The sequence below is a fragment of the Emydura macquarii genome, unplaced genomic scaffold, assembly GCF_026122565.2.
Source record: "Emydura macquarii macquarii isolate MOO-44397 ecotype Brisbane River unplaced genomic scaffold, CSIRO-AGI_Emac_v2 contig_3353, whole genome shotgun sequence".
Classification (NCBI taxonomy): domain Eukaryota; kingdom Metazoa; phylum Chordata; order Testudines; family Chelidae; genus Emydura; species Emydura macquarii.
Window position 1 is genome coordinate 54,436 of NW_027133490.1, and position 17,896 is coordinate 72,331.

Genomic DNA, 17,896 nt, shown 5'->3' on the forward strand with positions numbered 1-17,896 from the left:
GGCCTGATAGTCTGCCTAGAGACGGGGTGAAAAGGCAGGAAGCCTGGCCATGTGAGTGCCGGGTGCAAAGCACTGGGGCCGTGTGCACAATGTGAGTGGGGGTGGGGAACAGATTTTTAATGACACTAAAATGTGAACAAAGTCAAGGAAGTAACATATGAAATTACTGAGTTAGTCTCAGCTTCAGGGATGTTTTATAAATTTCTGTCACTTTTTTGTTCCCTTTTTTCTTTTTTCTTTCATACTGGTCATTTTTACTCACCATTTTTCTAGCCCTCATTTCCCATCCTGTTAATTTCTCTGTGTCCCTTCCACTCTCCTCCGGTCTCTGTCACAGATCATTCCCCCTCACGTTCTCCATTCTCTCCCTGAGTTTATCCCTTCCCCTTTCGCTGCCTCAGGCCCTTTCCTCTCTTCAGAGTGTTTTCCTCCCATTGTTTGCACAGCAATTTTACACACTTTCTGCAGAACTCTCTGGTTATTTTGTTTTACTTTATCTTTTCCTCTTGTTTCCTCTATTCGCTCTGATTCAACCCTTCCCTGGCCTCAGTGACTCTCCCTGTTGTCAACCTCAGAAATTAAAAATCAAGAAAAAGAACTAAAAGTCATGAAATTGACCCTACAAAACATGAGGTTTCACAACAACACAGACTGTATTCTGGTTGATCCTGTGATTTTCGGACTTTCCCTGCCCATCCCCTGTGTGTGTGTGACAATTACTGTGGTGCTAGCCCTGCGGCAACAGAGGAAGGTGACTGTGGCCCTGCGGCAGGAGCTCTGGCTGGGAGCCCCAGTGAGATCTAACCCCACACTGTTTCTACCAGTCCATCTATCAGCTGGACGGATGTGTTTCCTTTTGATTTATTTCCTGACACCACCTCACACAGAGTAAGGTTTGAGTTTGGGTTGATGAAAATTAGAATCCTGGGCAACAGCCCCACCTCAGCAAACAGCCTGAGTCAGTTGCAGGAAGGGAAACACCCAGTTGTTGCTGCAGGCGGGGCATATTTCTGAGATCAGAAAGTGAAACTTCCCCTGTTCCACTGTCCAGAGGGAGCCATGGCGGCGGACAACCCTGTGGAAAGTCTCCAGGATGAGGCTACATGTCTCATCTGTCTGGAGTATTTCACAGAACCTGTCACTTTGGAGTGCGGGCACAACTTCTGCCAAGCCTGCATCACCAAGTGTTGGGGGGATCGGATACAGACGTCTCCTGTCCCCAGTGCAGACAAGCTGCGCAACACAAATACCTAAGACCAAACAGGCAGCTGGCAAATGTTTTAGAAATAGCCAAACGGCTGAGTTTAAAGGTAACAAAGGGCGCGGGAGGGGAGAGAGTGTGTGTGGAACACCAGGAACCTCTCAAGCTGTTCTGCAAAGAGGATCAAACCCCCATCTGTCTCGTGTGTGACAGATCCCGGGCTCACAAGTCTCACACGGTGGTTCCCATACAGGAGGCTGCCGAGGAGTACAAGGTAGGGCATCTGTCCAGTTTAATGGGTAATAATTTTGGATTTTAATGATAGGCTAAACTCATCACAAATTGCCTGACACACTCGATACCTGTCTCCTTCCATGACTGGCGTCACTCGGTCATTCAGCTCTGCAAAGCCTTCGTTGTAAGAAAGAAGCTATAAAAAGTAAATGATATCGCAGCATGGCAAGAAAAGCCAAAAATGAAAGCTTTAACCATGTCTGTTCTGTTGTGGGAAACTTTATCTAGGAATCTGAATCTGTTTAAAAGCCAGCTTCCCCCGGTGAAATAAGAGAATATTCTACAGAACTGGAACTGAAAGGATCAGTGAGGTTTAAATCTCAAGAGCTGCAGGCTGATCTATGTGAGAGTGTTGCATTCAGACTGCAGAAGGCAAATTGCAAGTTACTGTTTTTATTATGATTTGTATCAAAGGATTCATTATTATTTCCTTTCCAGCAGCCCCAACAGACCCCAAGTGAGATCTGACCTCGACTGTGCTGAGCCCTGCACAGAACACAGTGGGGTCAATGCCTGCCCTGAGCAGTTTACAGTCTAAAGAGAGAAGACAGATGTAGGGCGGGAGGGGAAACAGAGGCACAGAGCAGGGGAGTGACTTGCCCAAGGTCACCCAGCAACTCAGTAGTGGAGCTGAGAATAGAGCCCAAGTATTCCCAGGCCAAGGCCAGGTCTCTAACCACTGGGAAATGCTGCTACCTCATCATCACCAAACCGTGATGAAGTGTAGCCATCAGGAGGGAAAGACGCCTTGATAAAGGTTCCATGCCCAGCAGGAAGATGAGTTTTCCCACTGGGATTCTGAACTCCTCTGTTGCTCCATGAGGGGTTAATGACTGATGCTAGCCTGCACTAGAAGAGATCACTGAGCTAAACGCGGTGTGGACCCCAAGCACCCTGAGTCCATCCACAAATGGATTCCAGACAGCGCAGGTCCATGCCAAATACCACTGGGATTAGACTGGATTGTAGTAAAACTAACCAAGGGATGGAGCCAACTTGTGTCCATCTGATTTATTTTCTGTGTGGCATTTCTCCTGAAACCATTCAGCACAGCACTAGGGCAAACCCCAACCATTCTTAACACACATCAGCACATCTAATGGGGTTCGCCCTAGTGCTTAGACAAGCTCTGTCCAACTAGAACAATCCACAGGGCTTCAGGGCTGAAATTCAATTGGGAGTTGGGCTCCTCGAAGAACCTCAGCCAATATTTTGATCCCTGCTGGTTTCTGGGATTTGAATCATTTTGTTGGTTTAATCTTCTGAAAACCACATTAACTGATTCAGCCCCATGTCACTCCAGTTTCCTGTTATGTGCAGTACTGCCAATAAATTAATAAAGGCTAGTCAAACTTGGAGAAGTGAGGTCTCTCTCTAGTTCACAAAAAGACTGAACCTGAATTAGGAACAATTGGGAATATGACACACACTCAGTCTCCATTGTTAGTTTGCATTTCCTTGGTGGCCATGATGTCATAAGTCAATTAGGAGCAAAAGTCACCTTGAGTTTGAGTGGACAAACATCCCTCAACACACCCCTCTCAGCCCTCAAAATGAAACATCCCAAGTAATCTCTGTTTCTACAGGAAAACATTCAAGCCCATTTGAAGACTCGGAAGGAAGAGAGAGAAAAGCTCCGGGGATTTAAAGTGACTGCAGAGGAGAAAAGCCAGGAGTATCTGGTAGGAGCCTGTTGTTATTGACCTATAGAGATTTGTGGTGAGAGGTCTGTTTGTAGGCAGATTCTTCTGTGGCCTTGATGAGTGAGGATATGTTTCTCCATGATCGTAGATTTTCTGTGTTAGATTCATAGGCAGCACTGAAGCTTTCATTTCAGTTAATTTCTAGCCCTTGTGGCTTTCCCTCTGTCTGTGTCATTTCTTGCACTGTTCAATTATTTGCTTCTATTTTCCCCCTGCAACTTCTGTCTGTGTAATGCTGATGACTCAGGATCTCCATTCTCAGAGGCCATTGATAACACAGTGTCCTAACCACATCAGATGTGGACGCCTCCCTTTTCAGAGATATTGGGGAGAAATTAAAAAGGTGTGAGAGTCCTCACCCAGGTACCACAGAGTAAACTCAAATGTCAGAAATCTTAGAGTCTGCAATGAAGTTTTCCCTCCTGCGCACTCAGGACTCCACAAAACGACCCCAGGCTGCCTCCATCTCTCTGACCAGCCTTTTCCCTATCATTTTACAGAAACAGATAGAAAAGGAGAGGCAGAAAATTGTGTCTTAATTTCAGCAACTGAGGCAGTCCCTGGAGGAAAAAGAGCGACTCCTGCTGGCACAGCTGGAAAAGCTGGACAAGGAGATTGTGAAGATACAGAATGAAAATATCACCAAACTGTGGGAAGAGATTTCTCATCTCAGTGAGCTGACCAGTGAGATGGAGGGGAAGTGTCAGAAGCCAGCAAGTGAATTCCTGCAGGTGAGACTGAGTTAGCAATACTCCAGATGCCAACACAGGGACAGGACAGCTCCTAAGACATGAGCACAGGAGTCCAGCAGTCAGAGAGCTCAGTGTAACTCAGTGTGAGCGTTTCTGAAATGTGAATGACTATTGTTCTTTGCAGGGCCACAAAGGCATTGATATTAGAGATGGAGAAGCCCCATTAGCTCAGGGAATCCATGGCCCTGTAGCTAAGGCAGGGCCTCTCTTCACTAGGCTTGCAAAATCCCTTCCTTGGAATTCAAAGTATGTGTGAGGTGAAGCTGAAATTCTCTGTCTCTCTCCTCTAGGATATCAGAAGCACCTTGAGCAGGTACGTGGCTCTCTCTCACTCCCCCTCACACTTCCCAACGCTGGGAAAGATCTTGGAGATGATATTAGCAATGTATCTCCCCAGGGCTCGACATCAAAATGTGTTGGGAAGTCATTTGGATACACATTTTGGTTATAAATCTCTCCAATATATTTAATCCTGAGGTCCTCACCCTTTTATAGAATTACCTATTGAATGGGAAACACTAACCCCAATTATATTCTAGAGATGTCACATCCCTGGGGGCCTGGCTATCTCAGGATAGTGGGGATGGAATATGGGCCTTTCACTGCTGGAGTGCTGGTTACCATTCAACCCAGGGCAGCAGTGATCGAGAGTCTTTCCCACCAGAAGACTGTTTGGAGACCTGGGTGGAACAAGCTGCAGAGGAGGGACTTGCTGTATCAGTTTTTAGTGGGCAGATTTCTGCAGCACTTAACATGGGAACCTGCTGTCCATCAGAGCATGGAGGCCAAGGAGTGAATTGGACATAGAGACTCAATTCCCTTTTCATCTCCAGGCCAGAGGTGAAGAATATGAATGGGACCTTTGGGGGAAGGTGGCACTGGCATGGCCTGTGTTGCACCTGCTCTGAGGCTGGGAGAAGTAGAGAAATGCTAACTCCAGGCCCATTAGAGCAGCAACCCACCAGCAAGAACTGATAAAGAGTCACTAAGTGAAATATAACCACGTGAATGTTTTTCTCTCCAGGTGTGGGAAGGGGAAGTTCCAGCAGCCAGAGGAGATTTCTCCTGAACTGGAAAAGGGACTCCGTGATTTCTCCCAGAAAACTGTTGCTCTAATGGAGACTCTGAGGAAGTTCAAAGGTACAGAGAAGAGATCTAGGAGGGGAAATCGGGATAAGCCTCTGACACCGTAGAAAGAGCATGGCTCTGGGCCAATCCGTTCATAATTAGATTATGCTTCTATTTAATTGTCAGGTGAGAATGCCACACAGTTGGGGTCCAAGTCACTCTGGTTGATGAATTCAAACTTTTATTTGTAACAAAAGCATGCCTTGCAATTACACCTACTGTTCAAGTAAGAAATGACAGATATACAGACAGAAGTACTAGTCAGTTGCCTTCTCCTGGGGCATAGGTGGGTCCTGGTGTATTTCTCCTTTGAAGCTCTAACTCCCCCTTACAATGTCTGACATATTGTACGTATCCAAGTGATATATTTATTAGTTCTTTTCCAATCTCTTCTGAGTGTTATGAATATTAAGTACCAGATATAACTCATACACTGCACAGGCATGAACTTTTCAATTCGCAGGGCTTTTGTTGTACAACCTATTTTCATGTTGTTATTCTCTTCTCTGATTGGTCTATTACCACTGATTCTGCATAGGTCACTTTGACCCTTGGCTCTGTAGAGGGGTTTTTGAACTTTTCTAACTCACCTAGGCAGTACATTTGGGTGTCTGTGTCTGTAAGCACATTGTGTGATCAAAACGTCTCTTGGTCCCACACACAGACTTATGAACACGTCACTTCATAACAAGGTCACTTAAGGCAACATTTCCCTTACATCAAGGAAACTGCTAACCAGGCCGAAGTCGAATCAGTCAGTGTAAACGTACAATCTTGTTCTGTCCAAACATATGCATAAGAAATGACCATTGACTCCTTCTTCCTATTATCAATACTGAATGTAATAACTAGCAGAAAGCAGACAAATGGAGCAGACGTAGCAGGGGCCCAGGCGTCAGGACATCTCACGTTAATTCAGGACTTACCAACACTACCAACATTCAGGCCCAAATTCAGCAAAACGGCCTCATTTTGGCCACCTGAGCTGAGTTTCTCTCTCCCCACTAGAGACGGTCCCAGAGTTGTGCAGCATCCACAGCTGCAGGTGGAGTCAGTGCGAGCTGCAGGTGCCCAACCCCCCTGAGAACCAGGCCCAGGGGGTAAAGGCCGACATTCAAAATCTAGACCCTAAATTAAAGGCCACTTGTTAAAGCTGGACCCCGTCCATCACTGTGCTCTGCTCCCGTACGGCAGCTAGTCTGGGCCAAATGAGCTGTGGGGAAGGAGAAAGCCCCTCCCACAGCGTGAGGAATCCCTCCAGCACAGCAGCATTTGATGCCTCCTCCACAACAGCTGCAGGCAGAAGGAGTGTTCCTGAGAGGTCTGGGAATGGAGGGGGTTGGTAAGGGCAGGATGGAAGAGGGAGGGGGTGGACGAGGGATAGAGGGACGTGGGCAGTGTAAAGCTGGGCCTCTGACACTCTGCACACTGGCCAAGAAACATGGGGGCCATCATAGAAGGGACGCAACTCTGGCTGGCTTCGTTGTGCTGCTCTCTGTAGACACGCTGAGCAGAGAGCACCAAACCTTACAATTAGAACCAGGATTTTGCAAATTCCTAACATCTCGTTAGTGTCAAAGGGACCAAAGGGGCTAAAGTTACTTTTTTGCCAAAGTCTTTGCATGATCTAGTCGAGGTTACGACAAAAGGCAGTAAGTGAATGAGACAAACCAACTAGAGTCTGAAGGCTGATGGGGGAAAAGTAAATCTCACTTACAGATTGTCTTTCCTGGGATGGTTGTGAGGCTTCATGGATGTTGATTCCATTGGAGGGAGATGCCTGAAAGAGAGAGGAAACAGAAGGTTTCAGATTAGTTTCTATTAAATCCCTAAGAGTGTCTCTGGGCCTCTCTGTCTCTTTGTCTGTCATGATGAAAACACAGCTCTATGAGTGAAGAGGGGGAATGCTGTTGTAAACATGAAAGCCTGAAATCTCCTCTCTTTTATTCTTTCCCCCTCCAGACACTCTGCTGTCTGCGCTGGACACAAAAAGAGGGGAATCCCTAGCATCATTCACACAGGGTGAGTCTGCAGGTGGAGATTGTCTTTGAATTATGAGAAAATTCCAGTGAAAACATCTTCATGAGATTGTTCCTAAAGTTATCAACCAAACCAACAGCGACCAGGACACACACAGCCACAAATATAACACAGTAACAGTGAGGAGATCCCCAGCTGACATCACACAAACAATCCTGACATAAACCTCAGTGCTGCCTTCATGCCCAAGCTGATGAACAGAAACACTCACACTGAGCAGCCCCGAACAGAGCTCTCTCCCCTGAGGGCTGACACATCCCTCTCCTTTACCCCGGTGCAGGGGGGTCTTCCCATCGCTCTTCTCCAGAATCTTCCCTTTCCTCTGGGCAGGGCTGGGTTCTCCCATTAGAGCTGCTCACTGCGTCCTGGAATGGGGAGATGCTCCCCTCTGATGCTGGCAGCTCCACCCTTCTCTCCAGCTGAAGGATGGGGCTACCCCACCCAATGCCACCTCCTGCTCTCTGCTCTTCAGTGGCTCTCCCCCAATGTTGCACATTCCTCTTTGTTCCCTGGCCTGGAAGTGGAAGCTGCATTTGGGTGGGGGGAGCTTCCCTCTGGGGTTTAAAGCTGGCACCTGCCTCCTCTGCTCCCTCCTCACTAGAAACTTCTATGCTGTGCTCAGATACTGGGAATGGAGCAGTCCCAGCAGGGGGAGCAGGGAGCTGAAGCCTCTGCGAAAAAATAAGAAGCAAAGAAAGTGGGTCCCATTATAGGAACTGCAGTGATAGCTCTGCTCAGCCTCAGGTGCCCAGGACAGGGGCAGCTCCCCGGCATCCAGGAGTGTCCCAGCCAGAGCAGGGCAGCTGGGGAGTGTGAGAAATGGTCCCAGCCTCCCCCAGGGCTGAGCTCTGCCCCTAACTCTCTGATTCTCTCTCCCCCGAGCGAATGTGACTCTGGATCCAGACACAGCTCATGCCGAACTCATCCTGTCTGCGGATGGGAAAAGTGTGAGATGGGCAGACACACGGCAGGATCTGCCCAACAACCCTGAGAGATTTGACTCTGCGCTCTGTGTGCTGGGCTATGAGGGATTCACCTCAGGGAGACATTGCTGGGAGGTGGAGGTGGGTGGTGGGCTATACTGGGCTGTGGGGGTGGCCAGAGAGTCAGTGAGGAGGAAGGGAGAGATCAGCCATTACCCTGAGGAAGGGATCTGGGCTGTGAAGTGGGTGTGGGATAAGATCCATGCTCTCACATCCCCTGTGACCCGCCTGCCCCTGCGCCGGGTCCCCAGCAGGATCCGGGTGTGTCTGGACTGTGACCAGGGGCAGGTGACATTTTTCGATGCTGGTGACCAGGCCCCGATCTTCACTTTCCCACTGGCCTTTCTCCATGGGGGCAGAATCTGCCCCTGGCTCTGGGTGGGGCCAGGATCCCAGCTCAGCCTGTGTCCCTGACATGGAGGAGAGAAATCAGCCTCTCTAGCCTCACACACCTTAGTCTCTGACTGTGAAGGACTCCCATCTACCCAGTCCCAGGCTGTTTATCTCTATGATTCCTGGAAGCTCCTTCCCCCTCCCTGCAGCACCAGGGATGGGAGGCGGCGGGGGATGAAGAACACCTGTAGATGTGGGGGGAGCAGAGGGATCCTGAGGGGCAGATGTGGAGCTGGGCAGGGGGCAGAACGAACAGCTGAGCTAGAGACAGGGAGACGGGGTGGCTGGGAGAGCAGGGAGGGTTTTATACAATCTGTGGGGTTAGATCTCACTGGGGCTCGCAGCCAGAGCTCCTGCCGCAGGGCCACAGTCACCTTCCTCTGTCGCTGCAGGGCTGGCACCACAGGAATTGTCACACACACGCAGGGGATGGGCAGGGAGAGTTCACAAATCACAGGATCACCCAGATACAGTCTGTGTTGTTTTGAAACCTCGTGTTTTGTAAGGTCAATTTCATGACTTTCAGTTTTTTCGTGTTTTTTAACTTCTGAAGTTGACAACACGGAGAGTCACTGAGGCCAGGGTGGATTGAATCAGAGCAAACAGAGGATACAAGAGGAAAAGATAAAGTAAAACAAAATTACCAGAGAATCCTGGAAAAAGGGTACAAAACAGCTATGAAAATAATGAGAGGAAAACATTCTGAAGAGGGGAACCAGTCAGAGGCAGCAAGAGGGGAAGGGATAAACTCAGGAAGAGAATGGAGAATGTGAGGGGCAATGATCTATGACAGGGACCGGAGGAGAGTGGAAGAGACACAGAGAAATCAACAGGATGGGAAATAAGGGTTAGAAAAATGGTGAGTAAAAATGAACAATATGAAAGAAAAGGGAGAAAAAAAGGGACAGAGAGTTTTATAAAACATCCTGAAGATGAGACTTTCACTCAAAAATTGCCTTTGTCTTCATTGCCATTTTAGTGTAATTAAAAAAAAAGGTCCCAAAATCTGCGGGTCTCTTCATTGTCGTGGTTATTGAAGCTGCTTCTCAGCTCCTTTTCCCCATGCTGGGTGTTTGTGTATTTAGGGTAAATAAAGCATCAAAGACAATTCTGGTTTGTTTTTTAATTTTCTGGCTGTAATTGTTGGGAGGCAGAGCTGTGGGATTTGCTTGTTTTCTTGCTTGTGTCACATCCAGCTTTCAGGAGGGACTATACCGGCATGTGCCTATGATGAGAGCTCGGGTTTTACTGTGATATGTTGCTATCCAGCCTGTGCTCTGTATCTTGTGCTGTCTATTACTATGTCAATGAGGAATTCCTCAGTTGTGCTCTGTGGAGAGGTGGCTGAATATGTGGTGCTGACTCTCCTCTTTGTTCCCAGAGACACTGAATTTATTCAAAGGTAGCTAAAGAGATATGAAATATGATGTTCACATTTCTTCTGCCCATCAGCAATTGCTGTGTTGTCCTTGGGGGTGTTCATAGGATGGGACCTGCTGCAAGAGACAGTCTCTGGGCGTTTGTCTACGCTGGGATGCAGCTGTCTGTTTCTGTGTGTAGACAGGGCAAATTATGGTTTCAACTGAATGTAACTGATCAAGAAGAATTCTGTGGTTGGAGGGTGTTAGGAGGGATAGCCGTCACCTTTCTTAGCTACACTGAGATGAAAGCATCACTTACATGATCTCCACTGCAATTGTATAATGAGATTACGGCCTCCTGTTTACTATCGCATTGAAAAAAACACCCTTTCTCCTAGGGTGGACATGAGGTAAATGATGGGATATAAAAAGTGAAAAAGGAGACACTTCACTCTCAGCCAGGGCTGTGACTTTGTCTGCTGGGAGATTCTGATTTAAATGACTGGGTGGGATCAATGAAGAGCCTTAGGTGTTGTAACGCTGAGCCTCACAGCACCTAATTTTTAGGTGCCTAGAAAATTTGGCACTGATGTAGGCACCTCATCTCCGTCTAAGATGAACAGAGACAGGCAGATGCCTTAAAATGCAATCCACACGCCAGCATGCCACGTGGGGAGCCATTGAAATCAGTCAGTGGGAGATGCTAACAGCAGGATGTTTCCTAAGCCCCGCTCCTCTATTGAAGATAAGCACCTAAGTCTGGGTTGCTGGGGGGATCTGCCTCTGTTTAGCAATCCGCGAATGGGAACCCCCCACCTGAGATGTTTCTTGTGGGAATGAGTTAGGTACCTGCTGCACTAGCTACAAAATGGGGGAGGGGGACAGGGGTGATTTTTTTGGTGCCGCTACCCACTTTATAACTTTTAGCCCAGTCGTTGGCACACTTGCCTGGGATGTGGGGGACCAGGTTCAATGCCCCCCTCTTTGCCAGTGGAGGAGAGATGATTTGAACAGGAATTACTCATTATTTAGGTGGGGCTCTAACCACTCAGCTATGCTGTCATCTATGGGTGGGATTCTTCAGTCTCTCCAGTTGCAGCTGGTCCACTGGGGGTAAATAATGAAACAGTGACTGGAGCTGGGGACTGGACCCAGGGATTCACACCTTTCAGATGGGTTCCCTAACCAAAGGGCCACAGGGTCATTCTCACTCTGTCCAATGACTAATTAAGTGTTAATCTGCAGTGGAACAGTCACTGGGCTGGAGAGAGAGAGAGAATGTCTGTGTAGTCCAGTGGTTGGGGCACGCACCTGAAAGGGGGGAGACCCCTGATCCAATAAGTCTGTTCCCATCACTTTCATTGTTTATCCAAAGGCGGCGGTGCCTATCCCTCGATACGAGGATGATACCTGCCAGATGAAGAAGGAGATGTGAACACCCTGGGCAGAAGCCTCTTCTGAAAGGAGAGATTTCTCAGCTGCTCTGTTGTGTGTACGGAATACAGCCCTGAGAACTTTGCGCTGCTACCACTAGCTGAAGCAAAGGCAAGATTCAAATTAAACTTATTTAAATGAGTAATAATTGGAGCGGTGACAGTGAATCCCAAGGTTAAGATGCACATAAACCTGTAATTGTTTATCGCTGTAAGGGTTAATCAATAATAAAGGTAGCTTTCAGCTGTTACAGTCAGGGATCACAAGCTGGCAGTTGCAGGGAATCCCAGCCAGAGAAAACTAAACTGGTGGACTTGGCATAATTCCGCCAATAGCAAACAGGCAGGCTGAAGTGAGCTAAAGGTCACTCCAAAACCAGAAGGGAGGGGTCAGGAGAGAATGAGGCAGGTTCTCAACCAGGTCTGGCTTGACAGAAAAGTTTGGTAGCTGTGATTGGTTCATAAGAACGGACCAATCAGGCAAGGCTTAAAGATGATTGGTGGACGAGCATGCTAATGAGAAGGATTGAGGGAATGACCAATCAGAGTAGGCCAGAACATGTCTATAAGGCAGAGGGCTGACAAGCAGACAGTTGGGCTGAAACAGTTAAAATGTGAGTAGGTAGAGAAGAGATTGTGAAATGATTGATAGTAAAACAGACCTTAAATAAGCACTTGGTTCGCTATAAAATTGCAGCAGAGTCGACAAGAAAAAAACCCAGAAGTTCTTGTTTCACTTGTACAGCGATAGGTGTTAGACCATACTGGTCTCACTGCAGTCTTTGTCACCTTTGAGATGATTTACTGACAGGGCTGTATTTTGCTCTCATGTACAATGGTGTAAATATGGAGCAAATCTATTGAGGTTAGTTTCCTTGTTGCAGATTTAAACTGATACAGCTGAGAGCACAATCTGGCCTGGAAAATACAAATATGGAACGTCTTTCCCGTACATAGATAAATACTGTCAGAATGTGGATTTACTATAACTCCTACCCATGTAATAGATACAGAATAGAGAGAGAGAATAATGCATTACAGGCAAATGGATGAATAAATAGAAAAAACATTTCCATGAATGTGATTGTTTTAAAAAACATGGTATTTAAAAATACTAATTATGATTAAATCTGGGTTGTTAATGTTTCTCCTAAGCCTTGCACTGGAGTCAGCTTTTCAAATTTTTTCTGCCATCAACAAGGTTAGAAACTACCTTGAAAGTCTCCTCTCATCACAAGCATGAAGGGGCTGGGGTTTAACAAACAATTCAAAAAATAACACTGCAACCAAACGACAAATCAATTATTGTGAACCTCAAGATAAAATCATAAGAGTTGGTGGCACTACTGATAGGAAACCCCCCTTCCACTGAGCCAGAGCAGCCTGAGTGTAAAGGAAAATCATAGAATCATAGAATCATAGAGTTGGAAGGGACCTCAGGAGGTCATCTAGTCCAACCCCCTGCTCAAAGCAGGACTAACCTCAGCTATATCATCCCAACCAGGGCTTTGTCAAGCCTCAGCTTAAAAACCTGTAAGGATGGAGATTCCACCACCTCCCTAGGTAACCCATTCCAGTGCTTCACCACCCTCCTAGTAAAAAACTTTTTCCTAATGTCCAACCTAGACCTCCCCCTGTAACTTGAGACCGTTGCTCCTTGTTCTGTCATCTGCCACCACCGAGAACAGCCTAGCCCCATCCTCCCTGGAACCCCCTTTCAGGTAGTTAAAAGCTGCTATCAAATCCCCCCTCACTCTTCTCTTTTGCAGACTAAACAAGCCCAGTTCCCTCAGCCTCTCCTCATAAGTCCTGTGCTCCAGCCCCCTAATCATTTTGGTTGCCCTCCGCTGCACTCTCTCCAAATTGTCCACATCTTTTTTGTAGTGGGGGGCCCAAAACTGGACACAGTATTCTAAATGCGGCCTCACCAATGCCGAATAGAGGGGAATAATCACTTCCCGTGACCTGCTGGCAATGCCCCTCCTAATGCAGCCCAATATTCCATTAGCCTTCTTGACAACCAGGGCACACTGCTGACTCATATCCAGCTTTTTATCCACCGTTACCCCCAGGTCCTTTTCTGCAGAGCTGCTGCCCAGCTCGTCGGTCCCCAGTCTATAGCTGTGCATGGGATTCTTCCTTCCTAAGTGGAGGACTCTGCACTTGTCCTTGTTGAACCTCATTAGATTTCTTTTGGCCCAATCCTCCAGTTTGTTTAGGTCACTCTGTATCCTATCCCTACCCTCCAGGGTATCTACCACTCCCCCCAGCTTAGTGTCGTCCGCAAACTTGCTGAGGGTGCAATCTACCCCATCCTCCAGATCATTAATAAAGATGTTGAACAAAACCGGCCCCAGGACAGACCCCTGGGGAACTCCACTTGTGACCGGTTGCCAGCTAGACATGGAGCCATTGATCACTACACGTTGAGCCCTATGCTCTAGCCAGTTCTCTATCCATTTTATAGTCCATTCATCCAACCCATACTTCTTTAACTTGCTGATAAGAATACTGTGCGAGACAGTATCAAAAGCTTTGCTAAAGTCAAGGTATATCACATCCACCGCCTTCCCTACATCCACAGAGCCAGTCACCTCATCATAGAAAGCAATCAGGTTGGTCAGGCATGACTTTCCCTTGGTGAATCCGTGTTGACTGTTCCTGATCACCTTCCTCTCCTCCAAGTGCCTTAAAATGGATTCCTTAAGGACCTGCTCCATGATTTTTCCAGGGATTGAGGTGAGGCTGACCGGTCTGTAGTTCCCTGGATCCTCTTTCCTCCCTTTTTTGAAGATGGGCACTATATTTGCTTTTTTCCAGTCCTCAGGGACCTCCCCCTGTTGCCACGAGCTTCAAAATCAGGCTTTCAAAACATTGATGCCATCTTCACCAAGGTTTTAGCTTGTTGTGAATTTAGCATCACTCCTTAACCACACAGCCCCTGCTTCTGCAGGTTCAGCATCACAGGTGCACACTGGTGTTCCTATGAAGCCCCACTGACCCTCCACACATGCAGAAGGGGCAGGACAAAGGCCCTAATGGCACATTTTTCACAAAAGCCTCCAGGGCTGAAATGAACAATGGGCTCCTTCCCCATAGCAAACAGCGTGAGTCAGTTCCAACCAGGAAATAGGGAAACACAAAATTGTTTCAGCCAGTGGCATATTGTGAACTCAGGAAAGTGAAACCCTCTAACACTGCCCGTCCCGGGAGCCATGGCTGCAGAGAACCCTGTGGAAATTCTCTAGGAGGAAGCTACTTGTCCCATCTGTCTGAAGTATTTCAGAGAACCTGTCACTCTGGAGTGTGGGCACAATTTCTGCCGAGCCTGCATCAGCCAGTGCTGGGAGGAATTGGACATGGATGTCTCCTGCCCCCAGTGCAGAGAAATTATACAACAGAGAAACCTCAGGCCAAACAGGCAGCTGGCGAACATGGTAGAAAGAGCCAAAAGTTTCCAGGCAGCAGGAGGAGAGAAGATGTGTGTGGAACACCACGAGGCTCTGACACTGTTCTGTGAAGAGGATCAAAGCCTCATCTGTGTGGTTTGTGACAGATCCCGGGCTCACAGAACTCACATGGTGGTTCCCATAGAGGAAGCTGTCCAGGAGTACAAAGTACAGCGTTGCTGTCCAGTAATACCTTTGGATTTTAATTACAGGTTAATGTCATTACAAGTTGCCCAGCACAGGTGTAACTGCATCATTCAGCTGTGTGTAGTCTTCCTTGCATACAAGATGTTACACAAATTAATGATACTTCAGCCTGCCAAGAAAGGCAACAGGTGAAGATTTTAGATTTGTCTGAGGTGGGAAAGTTTTCTCTTAGAAACTAAATCCTTTTCAAACCCAGTTTCCACAACTGAAATTAGGGAACTTTCTACAGACCGGAAGCTGCTAAATGATCAGTGAGGTTTAAAACACAAGAGCTGCAGGGCAATCAACCTGAGAGTGTTGCATTCAGACTGGAGAATCTGTGGTTGTTATTACTGATTGTATCACAATATTAATTATTGTTATTTGCACCCCAGCAGCCCCTGCACACCCCAGCTGAGATCTGACTGTGACTGTGCCGGGCCCTCCACAAAACACAATGAGGGACAATCCCTGCCCTGAGCCATTTACAGTCTAACTAGACAAAAGAGACAAAGGGTGGGAGGAGAACCAGAGGCACAGTGAGGGGAAGTGACTTGTCCAAGGTCAGTCAGCATGTCAGTGGCAGAGCTTGGTATAAAAACCTGGTATTCTAAGGCCCAGTCCCGTGCCCTAACCACTAGGTATGCATAGAGACTAGTGCCACATGCACAAATAAAGTGCCGTGTGTAAAAGGCCAGTAGGCGGGAAAATCCTGCCAGCCGATTGGCTAGGAACAGCCCTGTACGAAGTGATTTAAGGCAGTAAGGGCCAGAGCAAGACGGCCCATCTTAGAGGTAGCGTGGCGGGGGTTTTGTTGTGTTGCGTGGCTACGGAGAAGGAAGAGAAGCAGATGGCTTTTGGACCAGGAAGAGAAGCAGACGCATTCACCTGTGTTGTGACCAGCACTCCCCGGAGGAAGAGAAGAAATATCGTAAATACTATCACGAACTGGGGGAACCCAGGGTTGTGTTTGTGATATTGGGCCTGGGGTTTAGTTCCCCCATCGTGTACTCAACACCGGTGTTTATTGTTGTGGATTTAAGGGATTGTGTTTATGACGCACCCTTAATAAATAGTTATTTGTTTATATGTTATTGGCTAGTGTGATTTCAGTTGATTCACCCGGTGATAGATCCGGCAATCAGGGAGACAATTTTGAGTTTAACAACCTAGGCTGACCTCTTGCACATTGTAGACCATATAATCTCACCCACTCACTCCTGTAAAAGACCCCTAAGCTCGGGCTGAGTTACTGAAGTCCTCAAATCATGATTTAAAGACTTCAGGTTACAGAGAATCCACCATTTCCTCTCATTTAAATCTGCAAGTGAACCATGTCCCATGCTGAAGAGGAAAGCAAATAAAGCCCCAGGTTCTCTGCCAATCTGAGCTAGGGGAAAATTCCTTCCCGACCCCAGATACAGTGATCAGTTGGACACTGAGCTTTTCAGCAAGACCCAACAGCCAGATACGTGGGAAAGAATTCTCTGTAACTCAGAGCCCTTCCCATCTAGTGTCCCATCACCAGCCACTAGAGATATTTGCTACTAGCCATCTCAAAGAGAAAGAAATGCTGGCCAGTTCCTGAGGAATAGGCGGATCACGGTGGATTTCACTTCTGAAGCTCCAACAACCCCTTACAATGTCTGACATATTATACACATCCAAATTATACATATATTCACTCTTTTCCAAACATCTTTGACTATTATGAATATAAAGTATCTTACATCACTCATACACTACACATGAATGAACTTTTTAATGGGCAGGGCTTTTGCTGTCCAAGCTATTTTCACGTTATTGTTCTCTTTCCTGATTGCTCTATTATCACTGATTATGCATAGGTCACTTTGGCCCTTGCTCCACATCGGTGTTTTTGGACTTTGCTAACTGTTCCTTGGCAGTACCTTTTGGGTGTCTGTGTCTATAAGCACATTGTGTGAACAAAACATCTTTGTCCCCCATGGCAACTTATGAAGACGTCACTTAATAACAAGATCACTTAAGGCAACATTTCCCTTATGTCAAGCAAAGGGTTAGCCAGGCCAAAGCTGAGTTAGGGCTTCTCTTCACTTACCTCCGAGATTTGGCGGCAGTCAACGGGAGTTACGCAAGCTACGCAAAAAACTTGCATAACTCCTGTCAACTTCTCTGCTTCTGTTCTGTACGCCGTCTTCACTGCACTGCGCTGACGGGAACTGTGTTCCTTTTGACGCAGCGCTACGCCACTTGAGAAGGTGGTCTTAATACGAGGTGGGATCCAGGTGTGTCCCAGCCAGAACAGGGCAGCTGGGGAGTGTGAGAAATGGTCCCAGCCTCCCTCAGGGCTGAGCTCTGCCCCTAATGCTCTGATTCTCTCTCTGCAGCGAATGTGACTCTGGATCCAGACATGGCTCATCCCCAGCTCGTCCTGTCTGCGGATGGGAAAAGTGTGAGATGGGCAGACACACGGCAGGATCTGCCCGACAACCCTGAGAGATTTGACTCTGTGTATTGTGTGCTGGGCTGTGAGGGATTCACCTCGGGGAGACATTGCTGGGAGGTGCAGGTGGGGGGTGGGAGATACTGGGCTGTGGGGATGGCCAGAGAGTCTGTCAGGAGGAAGGGATGGATCAGCCTTAGCCCTGAGTGGGGGATCTGGGCTGTGGAGCAGTGTGGGAATAAGGTCCAGGATATCACCTCCCCTGAGACCCCCCGTCCCTGTGCCACATTCCCCGCAGGATCTGTTTGTGTCTGGACTGTGATCGGGGGCAGGTGACATTTTTTGTTGCTGGTGACCAGGCCCCAATCTTCACTTTCCCACCAGCCTCTGTCCCTGGGGGGAGAATCCGCCCCTGGATCTGGGTGAGTCCAGGATCCCGGCTCAGACTGTGTCCCTGAGACACCAGGTGTGTGTGTGGGGGGAGGGAACATCCCACTGGGGACCCTGAAATCAGCTTCTCTAACCTCACACACCCCTAGTCTCTCTCA

General features: G+C 47.7%; 1 pseudogene; it reads left to right on the forward strand.

The window, feature by feature from the left end:
• The first annotated feature begins 1,059 nt into the window (after positions 1 to 1,059).
• Positions 1,060 to 17,896, forward strand: LOC137143931 (zinc finger protein RFP-like; annotated as a pseudogene).